Raw genomic sequence first — 27,567 nt, forward strand, 5'->3', positions numbered from 1 at the left:
ATTCAACTTAAGAACAAACCTACAGACCCTATCTTGTATGTAACCCGGGGACTGCCTGTAATATTATATACCTATACTGATGTATACGTTACATTGTATTATATTATATACCTATACTGATGTATACAGTACACTATATTATATACATATACTGATGTATACGGTACACTGTATAATATTATATACCTATACTGATGTATACAGTACACTGTATTATATACCTATACTGATGTATACAGTACACTATATTATATACCTATACTGATGTATACAGTACACTGTATTATATTATATACCTATACTGATGTATACAGTACACTATATTATATACCTATACTGATGTATACAGTACACTATATTATATACCTATACTGATGTATACAGTACACTATATTATATACCTATACTGATGTATACAGTACACTATATTATATACCTATACTGATGTATACGGTACACTGTATTATATTATATACCTATACTGATGTATACGGTACACTGTATTATATTATATACCTATACTGATGTATACGGTACACTGTATTATATTATATACCTATACTGATGTATACGGTACACTGTATTATATTATATACCTATACTGATGTATACGGTACACTGTATTATATTATATACCTATACTGATGTATACGGTACACTGTATTATATTATATACCTATACTGATGTATACGGTACAGTGTATTATATTATATACCTATACTGATGTATACGGTACACTGTATTATATTATATACCTATACTGATGTATACGGTACACTGTATTATATTATAGGCGGAGTGGATAGCACTGCCAGGGAGAGGGGCACGGGTGTGCCTGCGATTGTGTGCCTGCGATCCGAGGACACCCGTGACAATGATCACCTATTAGATATCCGTACTGATGTGTACAGCGCTTAGAGACCCCCCCTTTATATGTTTATACTGACATATACAGTACATAGTGACCTCCTGTTATATAACTTTACTGATGTATACAGTACACAATGACCCCCTATTATATACTTTACATACTTCCTAAATCTCGGGCTAGAGAAAGTGGGACAAAAAGTTTCCGTTTTCCTAAACCATGCCCGTTTTGTAGCCGAAAAACATAGTATAATGCCCCCTTTCTGTGGTCAACTCCCCTATAAACCCATATAATACCCCATAATGCAACTCAACAACATATGATACCACCTCTTTAATTGTTTCCTCCCTTTAATTTTGTTCCCCAAGTTTTATCTCCCCAAACTCAAAATGCCCGAGCCTTCTGTACTGCTGCTACCCTTCCCTCTCCCCCTCATATTGTGGCCCCTGTCCTCCATCACTGCCACATTGTGGCCTCTGTACTCCATTCCAGTCATATTGTGCCTCCCACATATTGGGGCACATTTACTAAGTTCGAATTTGAATGCATAAAAAGTGCGTCCCTCGGACTAGAACGGGATATGCGCCCATTCACTAATTGTGTCGCACGCGTGATAAATGTGGCGCATGAGTTGCGCCACAAAATTTTTGCATAAAAAGTGCACAGCGAGGCTAATTGCACAGCTGGTATCTATCATGGCTGGGCGTCCAGAGCAGTCCACAGCAGCACCAGATGCTCCCAGTGCCATTTTTATGGAGCTACTCCGGCAGCAGTGTCCCCAGGTGTATGACTATGCCATACGCGGAGCACGGGAGATGGAGGCGGAGAATCGTCAAGCCCCCCCAACATCTGTGGCCCCAGCATCCGCTGCTCCGTCCTCTGCTCCGTCCGCTGCTCCTGGGGATCACAGACCACCAGCTGCCGGGGATATGGATACTGGGGGCTCTGGTGCTGAAGATGAGGAGGAGCCTGGCCGGGCAAAGAAGGCACGTTTCACGGAACGTGAAACGGAAATATTGGTTGAGGAGGTATTGTTACATTTTTTTTAATTTTTTTTACTGTTGGTGTCCTGTTCGACTCTTTACCCACCGTTGCAGAGGGCGCGTTCACACGTTGCGTTTTGACCTGCGTTTTCATTGCGTTTGAAACGCATATACAACAGCTGAGGAGAGGTGATTTGCCTAATTTCATCACTGTTAACGCATGCGTTAACAAAACGCATCGTAAACGCGATGTTAACGCACGCGTTAACAAAGCGTTAACGCATGCGTTTTGTTAACGCATGCGTTAACATTGCGTTTACAAACGTAAACGGTAATGTAATTAGGCAAATTACCTCACATCAGCTGTTGTATATGCGTTCCAAACGCAATGAAAACGCAACCAAAACGCAACGTGTGAACGCGCCCAGAGTGTTTTTAATGAATGTTTTTTTTCCCCTTTAAGTGGTGCTTGTGTATGGAACATAGCTGCAGACCCATCCCTTTAATTTGGGCTTGTGTATGGAACATAGCTGCAGACCTATCCCTTTAATTTGGGCTTGTGTATGGAACATAGCTGCAGACCCATCCCTTTAAGTTGGGCTTGTGTATGGAACATAGCTGCAGACCCATCCCTTTAACTGGGGCTTGTGAATGGAACATACCTGCAGACCTATCCCTTTAAGTGGGGCTTCTTGCTTTTCAAAAGCAACATTCTCCAAGTAGGATCCTAAGCAAAAGAAAAATGCCCTGACTTTCACCTCCTTCAGCCCGGTGTATCTGAGTGCACGTCTTGCGACACAATTCGGTTTTTAAATTCAGGGGCTTGTCCGAATAATTCGGGTTGCTCGAAAACCACACCCCCTATTTGTGGCGCACGGAAGCTGGTGCGCGCGCGACAAAATTCAAACCCGTGCGCCACAATCCCGGGGCAATTTAGGGGAAAACGGCGCAAATCGGAAATATTCGGGGAACACATCGGGAAAACGCGAATCGGGCCCTTAGTAAATGTGCCCCATTGTGTCCCTTTTGCTCCAACCCCCTCATTTTGTGGCTCCTGTCCTTTACCCCTTTATATTGTAGACCCTGTCCTCTATTCACCTTATATTGTGGCCTTCTGTCCTCCACCCCCTCAAACAGTGGCCCCCTGTCCTCCATTCACCTTACTGTGGCCTCCTGTCCTTCATCATGCTCATACTGTGGCCTCCCTTCCTTCATCATGCTCATACTGTGGCCTCCCTTCCTTCATCATGCTCATACTGTGGCCTCCCTTCCTTCATCATGCTCATACTGTGGCCTCCCTTCCTTCATCATCCTCATACTGTGGCCTCCCTTCCTTCATCATGCTCATACTGTGGCCTCCCTTCCTTCATCATCCTCATACTGTGGCCTCCCTTCCTTCATCATGCTCATACTGTGGCCTCCCTTCCTTCATCATCCTCATACTGTGGCCTCCATTCCTTCATTAACCTCATACTGTGGCTTCCTGCCCTCCATGCTCCTCATATTGTTGCCCCTTGTCCTCCTTATATTGTGGCCCCTGTTCTCCATCCGCATCATATTTGTGGCCTCCTTCCCTAAAATTGTGGCTCCCTGTCTTCCCTCATATTGTGGAACCCTGTCCTCCCTTATATCATAACCCTTCTCCCTTTATATTGAGGCACCCAGTCCTCTCATATTGTAGCTCCCTCCCCGTATACTGTTGTCTCTGTCCTCCCCTGTTCCTGCGGCTAACTCTGCTTTAGAGCAGAGTGAGATGTGTGGAGGCAGCAGGAGCTGATCACACCTTCTGCTCCTTGCCTCGAAGCCTCTCTAATTTGTAGGACCCAGAGGTGGGAAAACCAGGTCACACCAGGACATTCTCCCAACGGCCCACAGTGCCGAAAAACCAGAACTGTCCCATCGGGCCCGAGAAAGTTGATGCAAACACTACATGGTTATCACCCATTATATTCATATTTTGCGGCAGGCCATACATAGTGAGCCCATGTTATCAGTGCCAGTCATTAGGGAAAATGTCAGTGGACGAGGACAGGTTAAGTTTTTAAGGGACAGTTTGGCATTCATACCCTGCCAAGTCCTGGGCCACATCCTCCTACTGCCCTGTGATATTCTTCTTGTGCCAAGGGTCTTTTCTGCATTTGTTGGCTTGGAGAAGGCACTAAGGAAGAATTTTTGGGCTGATAAGAGCAACCGCTATGGGAGCAGTCTATGTTAATTATTACAGTACTCCGGTCCTAAACTCTCCTGGTCACAGGAGAAAGGAGTAAATTGTTTTTCTTAGCACACGCTTGGTAATGTAAGTGTGTACCTGCAGTGTGTACTCCTCTTAACAAACTCCGAATACCCTAAGATATACCCTTAGGTTTGCAAACAACATGGGGCCTATAAACTCGCTCACAATCCTGAAGTACTGAAAGCCCCCTTTGTGATCAGTGATAAAGGGCCTTCTAAACATGGTAGTCTGCCCCCATCAATTGCTAAATATAAGCCAGGCCCATAACAGGATTATATCAGGTCAAAAGCCAACCCAGGTAGCGTATATATATCCATGAGACATGTACTTGGGGGTTCGGTGAACCACCCAGGTTAAAATGATGTATTTGTAAATCTGTAAAGTGTAAATTACAAGTGGAGCACAAGAAGTTTAAGCAATCCAATTACAGTCAAATTACCTTGTCCTGCACCAATAGGGATGGGATGGCCAGCTGCATTGATGTTAGGATCTGGTACTGTAATAAGCCCCCAGGTCAAGAGTAATGGATAAGGGGGGCTGATTATCGTTTATGCACATTGTAGATACACCCCTCCTGTCCCTAGGTGGGTTCTAGAGCACCTCCTACCTGGGTCTCTATAATTTTTAGTTCCCTCTAGGGTCCATATTATTATCTGCTCTTAGGGGGTCTCCTTTGTTATTATTGGATCCTCTGGGGTCTCCAGTATTATTTTCTGCTCTAGAAGGTCTCCAGTTTTATTTTTATGTGCTCTGGTGTCTCCAGTATTATTATTTCCAGGAATTATTAATGTCTTCTCTGGGGTCTGTCCATTATTATCTGTTTAGGTGGTCTCTAGTTTTATTATCTGCTCTGGAGAGGTCTCCAGTATTAGTATTCTGTTCTGGGGTCTCCAGTATTTTAAGTTCATCCTAGGGTCAGTATTACCATTTATACTAGAGTATAAGCCGAAATTCCTAATTTCAACACAAAAAACTGGGAACACCTATTGACTCAAGTATAAGCCGAGGGTGGGAAATGCATTGATTACGGCCTCCCAGTATATAGTCTGCCCAGCCCCTGTAGCATACAGCGTGCCCAACCCCTGTAGCATACAGCCTGCCCAGCCCCTGTAGTAGGAAAAAAAATAACACTGTACTCATCTTTCTGACGTCCCCCATAGGTCCTCTTCTGTCTCAGACTGTCTCAGACAGAAGAGGACCTACAGGTGATGTCAGAAAGGTGAGTTTTGACTTTATTTTTTTTAGTTGACTCGAGTATAAGCCGAGTTAGGGTTTTTGAGCACAAATTTTGTGTTGAAAAACTAGGCTTATACTCGAGTATATAAGGTATCTGTTCTGAGGTTGTCTGCAGTATTAGTCTATTATTATTGTTTGCACTAGAGCACCGATGGTGAACCTTTTGGAGAAAGAGTGCCCACTGTACAACCAAAAGCCACCTATATGTTGCAAAGTCCCAACATGACAATGTAAGCAGTAACTTACTGATTCCGGCTGTATCACAGGTTTCAATCGTATTAGTGTCTGGAGTTCGCCAATACAATAGAAAGATGATGGAGAACTTGGATTCAGGGTCCCCTGAAGAGGAACAATCAGGGTACCCAGAGCAGGAACTCCAACAATAATCTCTGTACACACTTTCTCGCTCTTCCTGTAGTCCTGGCAGCCAAGGAGGTTGCTTTAAAGTGGAGTAGAGCGTGGCGCGTCCTGGGCTGTATTGGACTGCAGGAGGAAGCCCTGAGTCCTGTCTGGAAAACTCTCTGTGCTGGGGTGATGGCCCGGGTGCCCACAGAAAGGGCTCAGAGTGCCACCTCTGGCACCCGTGCCACAGGTTCGCCACCACTGCTCTAGAGGGTCTCTGTTATTACTGTCTACTCTGGGGTATACATGGTTATTATTATCTGCCCTGGGGGTCTTCAGTATTATTATTGTCTGTTCTGGTGGTCTCCAATATTATTATCTGTTCTGGGGTATTTCCAGTTTAATTGTATGCTCTACGTTCTCTCCATTATTACTGTCTGTGCTGGGGTTTCCAGTATGATTAGTCTGCCCTGAGGTCTCAAGTATTTTTCTGCTAGGGGGTCTCCAGGTCTATTAGTTTCTACTCTGGGTTCTCTATCATTATTATATGTCTGCTCTGGGGTCCCTTTTATTGATTCTTTTGTTTTGGGCACCATATTTATTGTCTGGGGTCTGTATTATTATATATTTCCTGGTCTGGGGTCTGTATTATTATATATTTCCTGGTCTGGGGGCTGTAATAGATGAATTGCCTGAATATAGTATTTAGGTTTTGGTGTGGTATTTGGAGCTGTATTAGGGTTGTTGCTAGACCTAGGCTGCTGGTTACTAGTGCAGTCCCCTTGAAGTTAAGTGGTATAACAATGTGGACTTTATTTGCCCTAAGGTATTACTGTGATATGTGCAGATTATCATGAGTAAAATCTACTGCATACAAAGATAAAACAATAAAAATCTGCAATGCTGAATGTCAGCATGAAACCTCAGAGGTTCTTAGAAAACAGCCCCCTTTAATCAATGTATTCACGTTTGGTTTTGTTCCTTTTAATTAGCTTAATATGTATTCCCTTATATATGAAACTAGATGAGCTAGTTATCCTAAACAGAATCTTTTTATATATTATACTGGCTTTATTATCATATAAATACATCCTCAAATATACAATAGATAAAAAATTCAATAGATACCAAGGAGAAATATATGTCATAAATATATAAAAAATATGTTCTTATATATTTGGCTATATTTAATTTATCCATTTAATAGCAGTCTATAAAACAGCATTGAGGAAAAATGCTACTAAGATTTTTGGGATCTAGGTAAATAGATATCTATTAAGACAGATACCTGGATGAATAGATAATTTTTATTTACCTCTGCTTTTGTATTAAGCCACAAAAAACTTTTTTTGTTTTAAAACATAACTTATAATATCAATGATGTTATGCTCAAGTGTTACGGCCGAGACCACCCTTCATTGTTTTTGAATCTATTTTTATTAATGTTTATGTTGTTTCTTTCAATAAACGTGGATTAAACATAAAACATAACTTATCGATGATAATAAATTATGTCATTACTTGTTGGACTTTGAATCCAAATTATGCATTACAATGTCCATTAACACGTTAAGATGTATTTCTATACTGTTTTGGCCTTGCTGTGTGTCTTCTATACCCTCCATTCCCCTATGACACCCGTGCTCATTACTATACATAGGCAATGTGTTTCTATTTGGGAACACGGCATTTATATGACTTGCATGTTATAAAAATACCAGCAATCCTTTACCAGACCTCTGTTTTCCAGTTGCCAACTTCTCGAAAAAAAAAGAGCACAATACTCCACTCCACACTCCTTTGTGCCAGTGTAATTTACCCACAAAAGACAAGGACTCATTTATTAACAGGTGCAAAATATTCAGCATTAAAATCCGAGGACAAAAAAAAAAAATTAGCCTTCATTCCTACCAGTGATAACCATGATTTATAGGAATATTATACATACAATGAAATGTATCAAATAAGACAATTCTGTAATAAATATTCCAAGCACAAGGCACTGAACAAAAAGAGATGAAGATACAAAGATGCATTAATTTACTGCAGCACATACATCTTCATACCTGGAGAATAAACCATACAATACTGATATTACAAAACAATAGTAGGACAAATCACAAAAAGAGCATGAAATGATATAAATATAGATGGATATGAAATAAATATATTGGAGATTGGAATCAGAAAGAGATGATAGGTAGAAATATAAATAGATAGATATGGAACTCCCAACGCCCCCTGTTCCCCATCACCCTGCACCCCACCCCATCCCCCACAATCCCCTCTTCCGTAGATGCTTTGGCAAGGCAAACTTAGATTTGGTCCTGCCAATAAAGCTTCGTTGAATTTGATAGGAGATAGATAATAGATATATTTGAAATGGATTAAATGAATTGGATAGGTAGGTAGATACTGGTAGGAAGCCCAAACGGCACAACAAAAATGAATAAAAGTGGGTGCACGCCAATTAGGGCTGGACTTCAGATCCTCCTAAAATATATAAGAGAAAAAAGCAGCAAACAGGCCAAGAATACAGTGCAAAAAGTTGTCCCGGAATAAATAGATATAAGACATAGTTGACAGACCGATCAATAGGGCCACAGTTTTTTTAGTCTGATGTGTGTTTTTTGGTTGTATTTCGGTAACTTTTTGGGTGCATTGGTGTATTTGCGCAAGTTTTTTCACGCAGTTTCCATGGTTTGTGCCTAATTTCTCTTTGTACGTCTCCTGCTTCCAGAAGTTTGCACCTCATTTAAAATTGATTTGCACTTGAAAGGGGAGCAAATCGTTTCTCAAAAACCCTCCAGTCCTGACCATGCATGGGAAAAACAATGGTATGAGTAGCGCAAAACATTGCGCTTAAAAAGTCTCAAAAAAAGAAACAGCATTTGACAAAAAGCTGAGAATACAAAGACAAATAGGGCACAAAAAAGGCACAAATCACAGCGAAACAAAAGGAAAATGAAATAAACCACCCCGATAGAGATGTCCTTGTTTTCAATTGATTGCAGGCCAAGATTTTGTGGAGGTTTGTGCTGAATAGACAGATATTAAATAGATTCAGTTAGATGATATAAGACACAGATATAAGAATAGATAGATATGTGTATGGTTAAATAGGTATGAGATGGACAATAGATAGATTTAAATAGAGAGCGTGATATGATTATAAATATGAATATGAAGATAGACAAAGTTAAATACAATATAGTGATAGATACATACATATATATATGGGATAGATAGATATTTTGTAAGGGCTGATACATACTATAGAGATGTAATTTCTTTATATTGATTGCAGGCCAAGATTTGAGGATTGGGTGTCTTATGTGCATTTGGAGAACCACCTGAAGATGGTGCTGGATGTACAGATAGATATGAAATACATATATAGAAAGATAAATAGGAGATAGATATGAGATGATAGATATAAACTTATAGGAAAATCCAGAGCAGCACAGCAGTAGGTGGGTTCAAATCCATAAGACCACTGGCGGAGGTCATGCATATATAGTCCAGGGAATAGGCAGCGCTCCAAGATGTGATGAAAAGCAGGGGGTCTGTAGTCAATAGTGCTTGAAAAAGATGTCGTGTCACCAAAACATCGCACTATGGAATAAAGACCCCCAGCTTTTCAATACATCTTGGAGTGCTGCCTATCCCTTGGACTAGAAAGATAGATACAAGAGGGATAGTATATAGGTAGATATGAGATGGATACAAGATGGATAGTATATAGGTAGATATGAGATAGATACAAGAGGGGTAGTATATAGGTAGAGATGAGATAGATACAACAGGGATAGTATATAGGTAGATATGAGATAGATACAACAGGGATAGTATATAGGTAGAGATGAGATAGATACAAGAGGGATAGTATATAGAGAGAGATGAGATAGATACAAGAGGGATAGTATATAGAGAGAGATGAGATAGATACAAGAGGGATAGTATATAGGTAGATATGAGATAGATACAACAGGGATAGTATATAGGTAGAGATGAGATAGATACAAGAGGGATAGTATACAGGTAGAGATGAGATAGATACAACAGGGATAGTATATAGAGAGATATGAGATGGATACAACAGGGATAGTATATAGGTAGAGATGAGATAGATACAACAGGGATAGTATATAGGTAGAGATGAGATAGATACAACAGGGATAGTATATAGGTAGAGATGAGATAGATACAACAGGGATAGTATATAGGTAGATATGAGATAGATACAACAGGGATAGTATATAGGTAGCTATGAGATAGATACAACAGGGATAGTATATAGGTAGAGATGAGATAGATACAAGAGGGATAGTATATAGGTAGATATGAAATAGATACAACAGGGATAGTATATAGGTAGAGATGAAATAGATACAACAGGGATAGTATATAGGTAGCTATGAGATAGTATATAGATAAAGATTTTGTGCAATATAATCAGATCATAATGAACACACATCTTCAAATGTAGATATCTATATAGAAATAAAAATAAAAGGAAGTATATACAATAGATATTTGCATAAATATAATTTACAATTTGTAGATTGTGTTATACAAACATAGTTATAAATCCATCCACTCCTTGTTTACTTGCTGGATTGTGGTGCCGGGCTTTTCTGTATGAGGGGACACATGGGAATCCTCTGAGAAGATCCCTATATCCCATTCATACGGAGCAGTGAGTAAGCACTCCTGCAGCACAGATCCTGCTCCGTATATCCCTGAGCTGCTCCGTATATCCCTGAGCTGCTCCGTATATCCCTGAGCTGCTCCGTATATCCCTGTGCTGCTCCGTATATCCCTGTGCTGCTCCGTATATCCCTGTGCTGCTCCGTATATCCCTGTGCTGCTCCGTATATATCCCTGTGCTGCTCTGTATATATCCCTGAGCTGCTCCGTATATCCCTGTGCTGCTCCGTATATCCCTGTGCTGCTCCGTATATCCCTGTGCTGCTCCGTATATCCCTGAGCTGCTCCGTATATCCCTGAGCTGCTCCGTATATCCCTGAGCTGCTCCGTATATCTCTGTGCTGCTCCGTATATCTCTGTGCTGCTTCGTATATCCCTGAGCTGCTCCGTATATCCCTGTGCTGCTCCGTATATCCCTGAGCTGCTCCGTATATCCCTGAGCTGCTCCGTATATCCCTGAGCTGCTCCGTATATCCCTGAGCTGCTCCGTATATCTCTGTGCTGCTCCGTATATCTCTGTGCTGCTTCGTATATCCCTGAGCTGCTCCGTATATCCCTGTGCTGCTCCGTATATCCCTGTGCTGCTCCGTATATCCCTGTGCTGCTCCGTATATCCCTGTGCTGCTCCGTATATCCCTGAGCTGCTCCGTATATCCCTGAGCTGCTCCGTATATCCCTGAGCTGCTCCGTATATCCCTGAGCTGCTCCGTATATATCCCTGAGCTGCTCCGTATATATCCCTGAGCTGCTCCGTATATATCCCTGAGCTGCTCCGTATATATCCCTGAGCTGCTCCGTATATATCCCTGAGCTGCTCCGTATATATCCCTGAGCTGCTCCGTATATATCCCTGAACTGCTCCGTATATCCCTGTGCTGCTCCGTATATCCCTGAGCTGCTCCGTATATCCCTGTGCTGCTCCGTATATCCCTGTGCTGCTCCGTATATCCCTGTGCTGCTCCGTATATCCCTGTGCTGCTCCGTATATCCCTGTGCTGCTCCGTATATCCCTGTGCTGCTCCGTATATCCCTGTGCTGCTCCGTATATATCCCTGAGCTGCTCCGTATATCCCTGTGCTGCTCCGTATATCCCTGAGCTGCTCCGTATATATCCCTGTGCTGCTCCGTATATATCCCTGAGCTGCTCCGTATATATCCCTGAGCTGCTCCGTATATCCCTGAGCTGCTCCGTATATCCCTGTGCTGCTCCGTAAATCCCTGTGCTGCTCCGTAAATCCCTGTGCTGCTCCGTAAATCCCTGTGCTGCTCCGTATATACCTGTGCTGCTCCGTATATCCCTGTGCTGCTCCGTATATCCCTGTGCTGCTCCGTATATCCCTGAGCTGCTCCGTATATCCCTGTGCTGCTCCGTATATCCCTGAGCTGCTCCGTATATCCCTGAGCTGCTCCGTATATCCCTGAGCTGGGGCTCTCATTCTGGAGAAGCCTTTACATTGTAGTTATCAATTTCTTGTCTGGTCTTCCTCAATTGAGGAAGATAAAAGTAAATCCTGTAGTTATTCATTCTTCATTGGGCCACATTTATCAGAACCAGTGCAGTGTGCACTATATGCAGTTTGCCCGCGGAGTGTGCAGGGGGCACCATTTTTTGGGTGCACTTTGTTCATGCTGCGGAGATCTGTTGCATGTCAGTAATAATTGTGGAGCAAACTCCATCTAAGCAGTAACAGCCCCTTTAGGTGCACGTTTTTCTGTCTTTTCGGACACAGTGCGGCCGCGACACTAAACTGACGCAGACACTTTATAAATACATGTGCACGCAGATTTCACTTTCTTTCTAGTGCAAAGTCAGAGAGAAAACTGGTGCAAACACTGTAATAAATCATCTGAAATTAAAGTCGTATAGGTGTATGAGAAGAAGTCTACCTCAGATATCCCTTACATCCCCCAGCTGAGCACAAGTGCAGCATCCAGGGAGCTTCACTTTAGGAACAGCACCTTGTACTTGCCAGTGTGCTAAGGGATAAAAGAAGCCATTAGGTCTCCCTTTAGTATCTGCCTATAGGCCATTGTAGAGGAGTCCAAATGGTGGCGCTGATAGTGTAATAGATAAAAATACCCTAAAGGAAAAAAAATTCTGCCCTCAATGTAAATAATGAAATGATCCTAATTTTAATTAAAAAGAAAACTTTTTTTGTAAAAGTTTATTTTACTTTTTATATTATATTTTAATTTACCCTGTGAGCAGGGCCCCCCCTCCTATTGTTCCATATGACTGTTTGTACTCTGTAATGTAATACAAGCAGTCCCCGGGTTACATACAAGATAGGTTCTGTAGGTTTGTTCTTAAGTTGAATTTGTATGTAAGTCGGAACTGTATATTTTATCATTGTAATCCCAGCCAGAACTTTTTTTGATCTCTGTTGCAATTGGATTTTAAAAATGTTGGGTTGTCATAAGAACCAGGATTAACACTAAAGCTTCATTACAGACGTCTGTGATAACTGTTATAACCCTTTATAGTAGCCTAAGGATAAAGTACGGTAAATTACCAACATCCAGAGGTTCGTTTGTAACTAGTGGTCGTCTGTAAGTCGGGTGTTCTTAAGTAGGGGACCGCCTGTATTATATTTTGTATATTATGATTTGTAAAGCGCTAGGGAATATGATGGCGCTATAGAAATATATATTATTTATATTTAAAAATAAAATACAAATATTTATAAATTATTTTAAAAATTCTTACATTTTAAAATGAATAATTATCCTTTTTAAAGAAGACGCCAATACAGCACTGAAATGTATCCCATATAAAAACTCTAAGAAATGCAGCAAGTGGCCAAGTCCATAAAAAAAATAGATGGTTAAAAACACACTTTTATTCAAAACATCGTAAAAATTATATAATGACGCCGCGAAGAACAGGAAACTGGCGCGTCGTGATTGACAGAGTGATCCATTATCAGCTAATCAGATTACGATTAAGAATCGCACTGATTCGAAACGCGTCCGTTTCCTGATCTTCGTGGCGACATGACTTATTTTTAACAATGTTTTTGAATAAAAGTGTGTTTTTAACCATCATTTTTTTCTGGCCACTTGCTGCAATAGTTTCAGTTCTTCTATGGGCCATCAGCGACCCGGGCTCTGCTATCGTACACACATCCTGAGGCGTCAGAGAACATGAGCTGAACAGGAAAACTTTTTGTCTTTTTGATTAAAATTAATCACTTTCGATCTCCTGAATACATTTTTTGTCCTTGACAACGTCATCCCGGTGCTTCAGATTCTAAATTCAGTCTAAAAAATGGTTTGCTAAGTAAATATCCTAGGGATGCAATACAGGCCAAAGCAGAACATTTTCTTATACAAACATTTGCATCTCTCATAGAAAGAGGATATAGTAGCGGGTGTCCATTATATATGTGTGTGTATCCCTTATTGTATACAGCTCCTATGCATGTCAATGGAAACATGCAATCTGTAAGCATGTACAGGCGGTCCCCTACTTAAGAACACTCGACTTACATACGACCCCTAATTACAAACGGACCTCTGGATATTGGTAATTTATTGTACTTTAGTCCCAGGCTACAATAATCAGCTGTAACAGTTATCACAGCGTCTGTAATGAAGCTTTAGTGTTAATCCTGATTCTTATCACAACCCAACATTTTTAAACTCCAATTGTCACAGAGACCAAAAAAGTTCTGTCTGGGATTACAAGTTCTGACTTACATACAAATTCAATTTAAGAACAAACCTACAGACCCTATCTTGTATGTAACCCAGGGACTGCCTGTATACACATAGGTCAACATAGCATATCCTTATTTATATTGCAGGTAGACTATACAGTATGCAATGTCACCCCCGTTATCCTCATAGACTGTAAGCTCTTGTGTCACCCCCTCATCCTCATAGACTGTAAGCTCTTGTGCCACCCCCTCATCCTCATAGACTGTAAGCTCTTGTGTCACCTCTCATCCTCATAGACTGTAAGCTCTTGTGTCCCCCCTCATCCTCATAGACTGTAAGCCCTTGTGTGTCCCCTCATCCTCATAGACTGTAAGATCTTGTGTCACCCCCTCATCCTCATAGACTGTAAGCTCTTGTGTGTCCCCTCATCCTCATAGACTGTAAGCTCTTGTGTCACCCCCTCATCCTCAGTCTGTAAGCTCTTGTGTCACCCCCTCATCCTCATAGACTGTAAGCTCTTGTGTCACCCCCTCATCCTCATAGACTGTAAGCTCTTGTGTCACCCCTCATCCTCCTAGACTGTAAGCTCTTGTGTCACCCCCTCATCCTCATAGACTGTAAGCTCTTGTGTCACCCCCTCATCCTCATAGACTGTAAGCTCTTGTGTGTCCCCTCATCCTCATAGACTGTAAGCTCTTGTGTCCACCTCATCCTCAGTCTGTAAGCTCTTGTGTCACCCCTCATCCTCATAGACTGTAAGCTCTTGTGTCCCCCTCATCCTCATAGACTGTAAGCTCTTGTGTCACCCCCACATCCTCATAGACTGTAAGCTCTTGTGCCACCCCCTCATCCTCATAGACTGTAAGCTCTTGTGTCACCCCCTCATCCTCATAGACTGTAAGCTCTTGTGTCCCCCTCATCCTCAGTCTGTAAGCTCTTGTGTCACCCCCTCATCCTCATAGACTGTAAGCTCTTGTGTCACCCCCTCATCCTCATAGACTGTAAGCTCTTGTGTCACACCCTCATCCTCAGTCTGTAAGCTCTTGTGTCACTCCCTCATCCTCATAGACTGTAAGCTCTTGTGTCACCCCCTCATCCTCATAGACTGTAAGCTCTTGTGTCATCCCCTCATCCTCATAGACTGTAAGCTCTTGTGTCACCTCCTCATAACCATAGACTGTAAGCTCTTGTGTCACCTCCTCATCCTCATAGACTGTAAGCTCTTGTGTCACCCCCTCATCCTCATAGACTGTAAGCTCTTGTGTCACACCCTCATCCTCAGTCTGTAAGCTCTTGTGTCACTCCCTCATCCTCATAGACTGTAAGCTCTTGTGTCACCCCCTCATCCTCATAGACTGTAAGCTCTTGTGTCATCCCCTCATCCTCATAGACTGTAAGCTCTTGTGTCACCTCCTCATAACCATAGACTGTAAGCTCTTGTGTCACCTCCTCATCCTCATAGACTGTAAGCTCTTGTGTCACCCCCTCATCCTCATAGACTGTAAGCTCTTGTGTCACCCCCTCATCCTCATAGACTGTAAGCTCTTGTGTCACCCCCTCATCCTCATAGACTGTAAGCTCTTGTGTCATCCCCTCATCCTCATAGTCTGTAAGCTCTTGTGTCATCCCCTCATCCTCATAGACTGTAAGCTCTTGTGTCACCCCCCCATCCTCATAGACTGTAAGCTCTTGTGTCCCCCTCATCCTCATAGTCTGTAAGCTCTTGTGTCACCCCCTCATCCTCATAGACTGTAAGCTCTTGTGTCACCCCTCATCCTCATAGACTGTAAGCTCTTGTGTCACCCCCTCATCCTCATAGACTGTAAGCTCTTGTGTCACCCCCTCATCCTCATAGACTGTAAGCTCTTGTGTCATTCCCTCATCCTCATAGACTGTAACCTCGTGTCATCCTCTCATCCTCATAGACTGTAAGCTCTTGTGTCACCTCCTCATAGACTGTAAGCTCTTGTGTCATCCCCTCATCCTCATAGACTGTAAGCTCTTGTGTCACCTCCTCATACCCATAGACTGTAAGCTCTTGTGTCACCCCCTCATCCTCATAGACTGTAAGCTCTTGTGTGTCCCCTCATCCTCATAGACTGTAAGCTCTTGTGTCCCCCACATCCTCATAGACTGTAAGCTCTTGTGTCACCCCCACATCCTCATAGACTGTAAGCTCTAGTGTCACCCCCTCATCCTCATAGACTGTAAGCTCTTGTGTCACCCCCTCATCCTCAGTCTGTAAGCTCTTGTATCACCCCCTCATCCTCATAGACTGTAAGCTCTTGTGTCACCCCCTCATCCTCATAGACTGTAAGCTCTTGTGTCACCCCCTCATCCTCAGTCTGTAAGCTCTTGTGTCACCCCCTCATCCTCATAGACTGTAAGCTCTTGTGTCACCCCCTCATCCTCATAGACTGTAAGCTCTTGTGTCATCCCCTCATCCTCATAGACTGTAAGCTCTTGTGTCATCCCCTCATCCTCATAGACTGTAAGCTCTTGTGTCACCCCCTCATCCTCATAGACTGTAAGCTCTTGTGTCATCCCCTCATCCTCATAGACTGTAAGCTCTTGTGTCATCCCCTCATCCTCATAGACTGTAAGCTCTTGTGTCACCTCCTCATACCCATAGACTGTAAGCTCTTGTGTCACCTCCTCATCCTCATAGACTGTAAGCTCTTGTGTCACCCCCTCATCCTCATAGACTGTAAGCTCTTGTGTCACCCCCTCATCCTCATAGACTGTAAGCTCTTGTGTCCCCCCTCATCCTCATAGACTGTAAGCTCTTGTGTCACCCCCATCCTCATAGTCTGTAAGCTCTTGTGTCATCCCCTCATCCTCATAGACTGTAAGCTCTTGTGTGACCCCCTCATCCTCATAGACTGTAAGCTCTTGTGTCACCCCCTCATCCTCACAGACTGTAAGCTCTTGTGTCACACCCTCATCCTCAGTCTGTAAGCTCTTGTGTCACCCCCTCATCCTCATAGACTGTAAGCTCTTGTGTCACCCCCTCATCCTCATAGACTGTAAGCTCTTGTGTCATCCCCTCATCCTCATAGACTGTAAGCTCTTGTGTCATCCCCTCATCCTCATAGACTGTAAGCTCTTGTGTCACCCCCTCATCCTCATAGACTGTAAGCTCTTGTGTCATCCCCTCATCCTCATAGACTGTAAGCTCTTGTGTCATCCCCTCATCCTCATAGACTGTAAGCTCTTGTGTCACCTCCTCATACCCATAGACTGTAAGCTCTTGTGTCACCTCCTCATCCTCATAGACTGTAAGCTCTTGTGTCACCCCTCATCCTCATAGACTGTAAGCTCTTGTGTCACCCCCTCATCCTCATAGACTGTAAGCTCTTGTGTCACCCCTCATCCTCATAGACTGTAAGCTCTCGTGTCACCCCCTCATCCTCATAGACTGTAAGCTCTTGTGTCACCTCCTCATCCTCATAGACTGTAAGCTCTTGTGTCACCCCCTCATCCTCATAGACTGTAAGCTCTTGTGTCACCCCCTCATCTTCATAGACTGTAAGCTCTTGTGTCACCCCCTCATCCTCATAGACTGTAAGCTCTTGTGTCACCCCCATCCTCATAGTCTGTAAGCTCTTGTGTCATCCCCTCATCCTCATAGACTGTAAGCTCTTGTGTCACCCCCTCATCCTCATAGACTGTAAGCTCTTGTGTCAGCAGAATGACCAAGATTTTAGATTCAATATTTTTGGGGGACAAATCATCTTTTGAAACTATTCAAAACCGCCTTTATTATGGATGTTAACCCTTTAAGCATCTGACAAGAATTAAAACAAAATGGAGGGTTTTATTAGGAATTTTAAAATGTTGACAATAAAATGATTATTCAGTCCTAAAATGTTCGTATTGCTGCAGGACAGAATGAGAAAACACAGCTCAGGTTTACTTGTGGGGGCGCACAGTGGGGGCAGAACGGAAGGAGCCTTTGAGCTTTAAGATTCTGATGATGTTGCTTTCAGGTGACATTACATATTTGAAAAGTTCCTGAGTTACGAGAACAGTGTGTGCCCCCCCCCCCATCCCTATAAATGATCCTATTTTGGAAACCGCACCCCCCAGAGAATGTATCAAGGTTTATATTGAGCTTTTTACCACCGCAGATGTTTGATAGAAAGTAATGACATTGCCTCGTGTAAGTGAAAATGTGGCTTTTTAATCATTTTTCATGGTGTCTTATGTTTGGTTGGATGTGCAAAAATCCTAATCTTTGCTTTGTTGTTTTTTTTTTTTTTTTTTTAAGGCGTTCACCATACGGGTTCAGTAACGACTTTATTTTATTGTACAGGTTGTTACGGACGCGGTGATACACAGTATGTGCTGTGTGTTTGGTGATTTTTACGTTTTATTGTGTTTGGAAATTTTACACTTTAAAAAAGTATTTTTTTACACTTTTATTTGTCCCCATCCGGGACTTGAAATTACACTGAAAAATATACTGAAATTATTACACTGCCATACTGACGACCCAGCAGGCAGTCAGATGAGGCACCCCTGGGGTCCTTCAGTGGACCCCAGGGCTGCCATGGAGAGAATCGGCACCCCCGTACTCGGCGTGGCGGTGGCTGATCACTGTGAGGAGAGGTGGGTAACCCCTTTAGGTGCTGCGGTCAGGTTTGACTGCAGAGCCTAAATGGTTAAACAACTAAAAATAACAAATATTGCGCTTCTGGCTGCTCGTGCAGTGGATAGGCTGTAACATTCAGCCGGCCTCCTACACGGATCACACAGGCTCTGCTTCTGAGCCCATGACATTGGGGAACCTCATGGTGACCCAAACAGAAGCTCTCATGACGTTCCCCAACGTCATGGTGGCTTAAGGGGTTAATGGCGCCATATAAATAAAGATTATTATTACAAGGTTGCTTTTTTTAAAGTGTTTTTTCCCCCCTCCTATCGGAAGAATAATGATGTATTATATACCCTTGTTATCCGTGCATTATTATACATGAAAATTGCATGTAATGAAACCTATGCATATATACATACATTCACACAGCTCGCTGTATTCCCAGGCAATATCCAGGGTTAATTCCCACCATCTCCCTCCATTTAACTGCAGAAACAGCTATTTAATTAGTAAGACAAACACTCTGCCATAAAGTAAACAGCAATTTTAGAGTTTATTGTTGACAGCCTATAATTATATGCCAGAAGGCGATGCAGGAGCCGCTCACATATGGTCTGAATACAGACATATAATATCACGGCCTTCCTCTCTGTGCACTATAGACAATGGCGCAACTTCTTATATCGGAGGAAACAATGTTCAGCAAATTTGAGAAAAGTAAGGAAATTTTGCATGTAGGCTAAATGTACATGACTGTGCGCTTCATACGGGCAGCAATCCGGGGCAAGGCTGCTGGTGGACATGGTGGGTGAGCACTTGTATATGGGGCCATCTGCAGAAATATGCTATAGAGAACCATATACTGTATATAGTGCTTTGTTCTTATACTCCGGGGCAGATTTATATTACGTTTTTCTATTTTGCATTGTTTTTTGCAAAGTCTCACAAAAGTCTCAAAAAAGACGCAAATTTATACTTGAGTCAAAAAAACGCACCAAAAAGTTGCAAAAAAAGGTGACACATCTGGCCCTCTGTCTTTCATGGCTTAAGGGGAATGGAATCTGATGCAATTTTCATACATATTTGATGTTACCCATAGGGGGTCATTTATCTTTATTTTTCTTCATGTTTTTTCTGTCTTTTTTTGAGAAATTTTTTTGGCACATTGCGATTTTTTTGCCTTTTTGGGGACATTTTGAAATGTCCGCCGGAGACATTTGTTTTTCGTCAGTAAGACACATTTATCTTCTATTCCGGATGTACTAAATGTCGCAAATGACATTTATCATTTCAATTGTCTAAAATTTGCAACATTTTTTGGTGCAAAAAAAAAAACTCCAGACCAAATCATACTTAAGGAAAACTAACAAAATGGAAAGAAACCAGTTGAGACATTTGTGCCCTATTTTTGCGCCATTTGTAAGAAATGTCTCAAAAAGAGATCTGAAAAAAAAACTCATTTAACACAAGGAAGAAGTGAGATTGATAAATTATCAAATTAGCAGACGGAAAAAAAAAGACAAAAACTAGCCTAGACACACAGAGATAAGATAAACGAGCCCCTTAGTGCTCAAAATAGTAAGTCACATATGAGAAAGCCGATGATGGAACCAGGTTTTTTGTCGACTGTCATCTTCAGAAATGTATAACACGGCCGACTTATTGATAAGTAGGGCTCACAAATTTTTTTTTAATTTTTTTTTAGTGTATTCATATTTTTTATTTTTTTTTTTATTTTACTGCCTCCAAAACTTAGAAATGGTAAAAACAGCCGCTCCTTCCTGCACTTCTCCTCTGCCAATGATTTCACTACCATCTCAACCCCCCTTCCACCTAGTGATTGTAACCCACTAAAGCTCCAGTCCCTTCTACTGTATAGTGAAAAGTTTTTTGATAGCATTACTTTAGCCCTGCACAGCCCTGTATTATTTCATCCTTGTCTGCCAGTTTTATGCTTTTCAGCCGAATTTGCCGATCCAAACAGGTGGGAATGGGTAGAAGTGCAGGCAGAGGTATGAATGCTCCGGCTCTCCAAATTTACTAAAGTCTCTGCCAGAAAACAGTGGAGACCAGTTATAGACCAAGCTTGACTTTATCTTAACCAGTCAAACCTGGCGGGAGCCTCTTATTAGATCCTGCAGGTGGTTAGCTGGCGGGGGCAAGGGGGCAATTAAGGCTGGCCAGTCTTAATAACTCCCCCCTCCCCTGTACATTTTGTCCATTTTTGATCACAGTAAGTATAATGTAATGTATATTGTGTAACCTTTTGTATGTAGCGGATATTTTGTCCCGGGTGCTTATATTTAAGAATTACATGGGATCCTATTAATGTAAAGTGCCCTGATTACAGTGTACAATAGTAGGGTATGAGGGGGGTATTAAATAGAACAATTCGGGATTGCTGACACACTAAATGTGTAAATTCTCGTTAGAGCCCTATTGATGCTGTGTTTCTCTCATCCTACAGATCCTAGATCGCCCTTTGAGATGTGTTGGCTGGGGAGAGCACTCCATTAAGCTGAAATCCCTGTCATGTTGTTGGAAGCAGTCCAGGACTTTTCTGGCCTTGTGGCATGGAGCATTATCTTGTGGAGCGAGCCCATTGGCAGATGGGGACACAGCTGCTGTGAGGGAAGCACCTGATCAGCAACAATCTTCAAATATCCCATTTTACTCCAATATTTTGTGCTTGTATCAAGGGACCCAATGTGAGCAAAAAACAAAAAAAAAACACATTTCACCTTATTGTTCTGTCACAAGTAGCATGCGGATGGGTCTACGATCTGGGGTTTCTCAAAATCTAGGTAAAATAAGGATTTATCACTATCAAGTGGGCTAAAACAGACTATCCAATGTAACATATCTAGATTTGGTATTTTCAATAACAGGAAGATGAAAATCTGCTGTTAATGGATTTAGGATTCCTTTACTTGCCCATTGATTAAAGCTGTTGTCCGGGAGAAATAAAATGTAATATATGGTTGGAGCTCCCATTGTTGCACGGAGCCCCCGGTCACTGCCGCCCTATGTTTGTATGCAGAGGCTTGTGGTGTTGTCCTGACCACTGGCACACACCTGCTACTCCTCTTGTAGGAGGCTTGCAGCAGTGGTTGGTACAGGATACTATTGGGATCCTGGCTTATAGTGGAGAGAAGGCCAACCATGTACATTTGGTTTCAATAAACATAAATGGCAATAATATACAGGTGGTCCCCTACTTAAGAACACCTAACTTAGAGACGACCCCTAGTTACAAACGGACCTCTGGATGTTGGTAATTTACTGTACTTTAGCCTTAGGCTACAGCTATAAAAGTTATCAAAGATGTCTGCAATTAAGCTTTATTTTAAATCCGGGTTCTGATGACAATCCAATGTTTTTAAAATCCAATTGTCAAAGAGAGCAAAAAAAAAATTGGGCTGGGGTTACAATTACTAAATATACAGTTCCAACTTACATACAAATTCAAAAAGAACAATCCTACGGAACCCATCTTGTACGTAACCTGGGGACTGCCTGTAAAGTGTTGAGTCTGAGGGCACCCACTTATCAGTGTGTTAAGAGTCTTATCTAATTAACGTAAGAAAACACTGTTGTGGAAAAATCTAGATATTAGTCAATTCCAATTTGTCGTTCATTTGGGATACCCCTAGGGAAATTGAAGTGGTGTCTGTAACCACTATAACTGGATCTAGTCTTTAGTGCTGAGAAAGCACAAGGTGGCTCTTTTTTTTTAAATTACATGGAGCACACACACAGATAGGTCATCAAAAACAGAAACCTAGTACCAAAGCGAGAAATATAATCAGGTAACAATCCAAGGTCAGGGCAGACAGGGTTTACTCATTTTGCTATACAGATGATGGTGAGACAGAAAAGGTTTAAGGGTTAACAAGCAAAAATCAGAATATAGATCATAAATGGACACAATAGTAGAAGTGCACCATCACAGGAACCATCAAACTATGAACCTTCTATGCTCAAGCACATTACTGAGGTGAATGGTGCTTTAAAAAGCCTGGAAGTGCAGAAGATTGGTTGTGAGTGGATGGCAAGGTTAAGGATTTCTTAAATGCAGAACCTTAAATTCAGAACCTTAGGTTCTTGCAGGCAATGACTGGGGCATAACATCCACATGCAGGGAACGCTCTTGGACTATGATGTGCCAACAGACAGGCAGACTACAGTTCATTGTATAGAGAGCTCCTTAAAGGAACACTACAGTCACAACTAATTCACATTGGGGCAGATTTACTTACCCGGTCCATTCACGATCCAGCGGCGCGTTCTCTGCGGTGGATTCGGGTCCGGCCGGGATTCATTAAGGTAGTTCCTCCAACGTCCACCAGGTGGCGCTGCTGCGCTGAAAAGCATCGGAACGCGCTCAAGTTCACCTTCCTATTACTAGTGAAGGTAAGTGCAAGCTCCGCCACACTTTTTTGTTTTAAATGCGGCGGGAAAATGCAAATTGGGCCCTTAGTAAATGACCCCCATTGAGTTATACCTTGTGCAAGGACAAAAGAGAGGAGCTTGTCTGTAGGGTCTAAGGGTCTAGGAATACAATGAAAATGAGTCCTGCTTCTATCTTCAGGCCCTGCACCATAAATTATTTAATTAATTAGCTGGAGTGTTTCTTTAAGGGCTAGACATGGATTGACAATATTTTACCAATGTTATATACATTTTCTATTTTATAATATTTTGGTAAAGACCAATTTACACAGAATAGTACTCAGGTCCATGATTAGAAGCACTTTCAATGTATTCTCAATTATTTTCCTCCGATTTCAACATTTTCTAATTTACAAAACTTTCTTTTAGGTTATTCAAGTTTCCATTTTAATGAAGCAACTTTCTTTGACTAATAAACTAATATTTCTGTTACCCTTTCCATGATAATGTTTCATTTTAGTATTTTGGAGACTTGGGACCTACAGTAAAGCTAAAATCTACAATGTTTACCAATGTTTGAGGAAAATATAGTCCAAAAATGAGCTCCTGTTTAAATAATGTTTTTCCTATTATGTTTTGGAAGGGGTCAGCAGTCATCTCATTATCTTCTGAGGAAGGAATCTCAATAAATGGGAACACTGGGGCACATTTACTTAGATCCTTGTACCAGTTTTCTGACGGACTTTGCACTTCCTTTTAGGTGCAAACTGCATGCACATGTATTTAAGGAGTGTCTGCACCACAATTGGGTCACACATGACCCTTTTGTCAGCTGCACTAGCCACCACGCGACACAAATTAGGGGGCCTTCCGGTGCTTAGTCGGATTTATCATGCAAACTCTGTCCAGCCCAATGATAAATGTGCACCACAAAAAAGTTAGCCAAACTCTTAGTAAATGTGCCCCATTGTGTAGGTGGGTAACAAAGGATCTACCACTGGCCATTGGTGACCTAATGGTCTCAAAAACATTTTTCCCAAATTTTTGAACTGCTCTTAAGAGATCGGAAAAGAGAGCTCCCACATAATACCAAACTGGATAAGAAATACATGCGGTCTCCTACTTAAGAACACCTGACTTATAGACGACCCCTAGTTACAAATGGACCTCTCGCTGTTGGTAATTTACTGTACTTTACCTTAGGCTATAATAATCCACTGTAGGAGTTATAAAAGGTGTCTGTAATGAAGCTTTAGTGTTAATTCTGGTTCTTATGACAACCCAACATTTTTAAAATCTAATTGCCACAAAAAAATTCTGTTACAGTTTACAATTATAAACTATACAGTTCCGACAAATTCAACTTAAGAACAAACCTACGGGACCTATCTTGTACATAACCCGGGGACTGTCTGTATTATAATCAGAAAATAAAAAGATTTCAAGAAGAATGTATGTTTCAGTATATATTTATTTTCATAGGACAAAAATAAGAATTTTATGGACTGAAGGTTTAGGGAGAATCATTCCCATAGGTGATACATTCCCATAATCATTCAGATTCTCCGCAGTCTTTGAAGCTCTTCGCTCATCCCGGTGTTTCCCCGATTTTGCAGATCTTCATTAATAAATGTTCTTGTCCATGAGCCTCTCCTCCAATGAGTAAGTCATGGCTGGGCTTCTCATGGCAGCACAATCAGTGGTCTCTCTCCGCTATCTCTTCGTATAATCACTGTATTTGTGTTTTCCCGCACACCGCTGGCTTGTTTTTCTTCCTACTCTTTCTGGACAATCACTTCATTCTTCCGCGCTCACATAACCACCACAGTCGTCATCAGCTTTTCTCACTCGGTGAACACAACCATCGCTTGGTTGTCTTCACACAGTCACTTCACACATCTCCCTAATCTTTATGCAAAATCACCCCCCCTCATCCCTCTCACATAATCACCTTAATGATCTCTGATTTCAATTGTGTTACAAACTTTGATCAGGCAGATACTTGGCTTAATCCAAGGACCTCGGCAATCAAAAAAACAAAGCCACAAAAAACTGCTGTCTGGATAAAACGGATCTGTTCTATTAGAAAAATTTAGCCGGGATCTGCCAAAAATATATGTGCATGCAATGACTGGCTTCATTTGGCTGATCCGCCAAAATCTGACATTTTTCAAATTCACATTTTTACCCCTAAACGGGACCTCTGATCAGGTATTATAATTGGATACATTGATAGTAAGATTGCATGTCTAAACAATCCCGTCATCAATGAGTGTTAAGGGCTGGCTTAGGAATCCTTTACTACAGGAGGATCATATCACCCCGTAATGTCCACAGACCAACAATGTAATAAGCTTAATGAAAGGACCATAAAATTTTATTTGTTTGATCATTTTTGTAGCTGCAAGAGATCTGCTCTGGTAATAAGGTAATTATGTCTGGATTACACACAGTATACTCTCACACACGTACTATATTCTTGTCAGTGTGCTGCTATCCATTTTGCACATGAACGTATTTTCACGGATCCATGTAACGGCCGTAGAAGATCAGGGCAGGTCCTATTCCTGACCGTAATGGCAGCTCAGGCTTTCCCATAGAAGTTTATTGGAACATGAAAAATACATTTTCCACCCAGGTGTCTTCTATATGCCGTCCGTATTTGCAAATCAGGTCATTGGTAAAACTGTTACGCTTCAAGAGGTTGGATCAGGCTAGTGACGTCATTCGCAATATGGATGAAGACTTGTTTTTTTTATAAACATACGGCTCAGTAACACAGCGCACACATGGACCGCAAAAGCGGACAACAGACCTGTTGTGTGCAGGGGGCCTAATAGTCAGGAATGAGAGTTCAAGTGAATATCTTTTTGGCCAGATTGTCAACCAATGTCAAATTGCCATGAAGCATAAATTAAAGGAAATCCACCAGTAATTTTGAGCTCCCAGGCGCGTGAATAGGAGTACACACATTGGGGCTCATTTACTAAGGGTCCGAATTGCGCACTTTTGTCAGGTTTCCCAACAATTTCCGATTTGCACCAAATTGCCCCGGGATTTTGGCGCAGGCGATCGGATTTTGGCGCATTGGCCCCGGCTTTCACACGACAGAAATCAGGGGATTCGGAAAAACCGCAGAATTTAAAAAATAATTTGTGTCGCAAGATCAGCACTCACATGCATCGGGAAGAAGAAGATGAACTCTGGCGGACCTTGGCGCAGCAGCGACACCTGGTGGATATCGGGCACACGGACCTTAGTGAATCCCGAATCAGCGTCGGAGAACGCACCGCTGGATCGCGACTGGACCGGGTAAGTAAATGTGCCCCATTGCTTTTTTCCATAGATCACTGTATAACGTTGTGAATCTTCCAGACGTGTCCTTACAACATACGGCACAGACGTATCCCATTGTATGGTTACACAGTGGGATACGTCGCCCGGTGACTCCTCCTACCCCAGAATGCGGGGGAGGAGTAAACTACAGTAGCATCCGGCTACTGCTCATGTACAGGGTGATTCCCCAATGATACGGATATATAATATATGGACAGTGACATCAAATGCGTCCTCTCTCCTGCTTAATGACGGATCTGCTCAGCTGCTGGGGCTCCGTCTGCCAGTAAACGTCAATGAGTATGCTCAGCGTATACGTCAGGAATTTTCTCCATGTATTCCATAAGCCACATACGAATCCAGCCATACAGCTATATGTTTATTAGGAGCTCTACTCCTGCACTTAAGCTATATAGAAATATACTTTTACATTTAAATGCAGTACAAGTGCTTTGTGGGGTTTTACTAAAGCCCCTCTGGGGTCATGCCGCTTGAGGCACCTCTCCCTCTGCCTCCCTGCTCCTTCAGCGAGCCCCACCCACTTTATGCTGGAAATCTTGCAGCAGCAGTGAATATAAGGGGTTGCAGCACTTGGGGTGCTATGTAATAGCCAGAGACCCCACAGCCCAGATGGGTGCTGTCCCCTGAAGCACATGTTCACATGTTAAATAAATGTAAAAGTAAAATGTAAATGTAAAAATTTCAGAGAAGGTACATGGAAAGCATGACATCACCCACCACAAAAGAAAATGGTTTAATAAATTATTCAAAAGGCAATAGTTTATACTTTTACACATTTATGTCCCCCTCGTCTATCTTTATATGTTACATATTCTACGGGGGAGATTTATCAGAAGTGTCTGAGAGCAGAAGTTTTCCAGTTGCACGTATCAACCAATCAGAGCTCAGCTTTGTTTTTCCCACAGCTGTTCATAAAATGAAAGCTGAGCTCTGATTGGTTTCCATGGGCAACTAGAACAGTTTTATCTCAGACACTTCTGATAAATCTCCCCCTTAAGGGGCTTCCCAGTCTTTGCATATTAATGGTCCTAATATAATATCGGTGGGGTTACTGCTCCATATCATTATGTTATTACTCTGTAATGTCTTATTTTGTTTGCATATCTTCCCCATGATCTGTAAAGTGATGCAGAATATGATGGCGGCGTATAAAGATTTATTATTATTATTGTGATTTATTATCACTTA

The 27,567-nt window shown here is 42.0% G+C and overlaps 1 long non-coding RNA gene across 2 annotated transcripts in view; it reads left to right on the forward strand.

Moving 5' to 3' along the window:
- Positions 1–26,889, forward strand: part of LOC140128141 (uncharacterized) — a 70,118-nt gene extending 43,229 nt beyond the window's left edge. For both annotated transcript variants that reach the window (XR_011855112.1, XR_011855113.1), the window contains one exon: positions 21,098–26,889. This is a non-coding gene — a long non-coding RNA (uncharacterized lncRNA). The remainder of the gene's footprint in view (positions 1–21,097) is intronic.
- Positions 26,890–27,567: the final 678 nt, after the last annotated feature.

This window comes from Engystomops pustulosus, chromosome 4 (genome assembly GCF_040894005.1).
Source record: "Engystomops pustulosus chromosome 4, aEngPut4.maternal, whole genome shotgun sequence".
NCBI classification, from domain to species: Eukaryota; Metazoa; Chordata; class Amphibia; order Anura; family Leptodactylidae; genus Engystomops; species Engystomops pustulosus.